Source organism: Micropterus dolomieu, unplaced genomic scaffold, assembly GCF_021292245.1.
Source record: "Micropterus dolomieu isolate WLL.071019.BEF.003 ecotype Adirondacks unplaced genomic scaffold, ASM2129224v1 contig_10920, whole genome shotgun sequence".
Lineage (NCBI taxonomy): Eukaryota > Metazoa > Chordata > Actinopteri > Centrarchiformes > Centrarchidae > Micropterus > Micropterus dolomieu.
Window position 1 is genome coordinate 215 of NW_025739906.1, and position 861 is coordinate 1,075.

General features: G+C 45.6%; 1 non-coding gene across 1 annotated transcript; it reads left to right on the forward strand.

Moving 5' to 3' along the window:
- Positions 1–385: 385 nt before the first annotated feature.
- Positions 386–458, forward strand: trnav-cac. Its single transcript has one exon. It is a non-coding gene; the product is annotated as a tRNA-Val (tRNA).
- The last annotated feature ends 403 nt before the right edge of the window (positions 459–861 follow it).

The window sequence follows — 861 nt, forward strand, 5'->3', positions numbered from 1 at the left end:
CCACAATAAAAGGCCAACTCGAAAATTTGCAGTTCCATCACACAGAACAATGCCACAGATGTCGAAAGTTTTTGAGGGAGCGTGCAACTGGCATGCTGGCTGCAGGAATGTCCACCAAAGCGGTTGCCCGTGAATTGAATGTTCATTTCTCTACCATAAGCCATCTCCAAAGGAATTTCAGAGAATTTGGCAGTACAGCCAACTGGCCTCACAACCGCAGAGCACGTGTAAGCACACCATCCCAGGACCTCCACATCCAGCATCTTCACCTCCAAGATCGTCAAAGAATTTCTGCACAAACTGTCAGGAACCGTCTCAGGGAAGCTCATCTGCATGCTCGTCGTCCTCGTCGTCGTAACCGACTTGAGTGGGCCCGCAGCAGTCAGTTTCTGTAGTGTACTGGTTATCACGTTCGCCTCACACGCGAAAGGTCCCCAGTTCGAAACTGGGCAGAAACACTGCCCTTTGGTCTCTCGTCTCGGGATTAACGTCAAACAGCACCACTGTGAGCAATCTTGGAGTTATCTTTGATCAGGACATGTCGTTTAAGTCTCACATTAAGCAAATTTCAAGGACCGCCTTTTTTCAGCTACGTAATATTGCGAAAATCAGGAACATCCTGTCTAAAAATGATGCAGAAAAACTAGTCCATGCATTTGTTACTTCTAGGCTGGATTACTGCAATTCCTTATTATAAGGCTGCTCGGAAAAAGTCCATTAAGACTCTTCAGCTGATCCAGAATGCTGCAGCACGTGTTCTGACAGGAACCAGGAAAAGAGATCATATTTCTCCCGTTTTAGCTTCTTTGCATTGGCTTCCAGTAAAATCCAGAATAGAATTTAAAATCATTCTTCTTACCT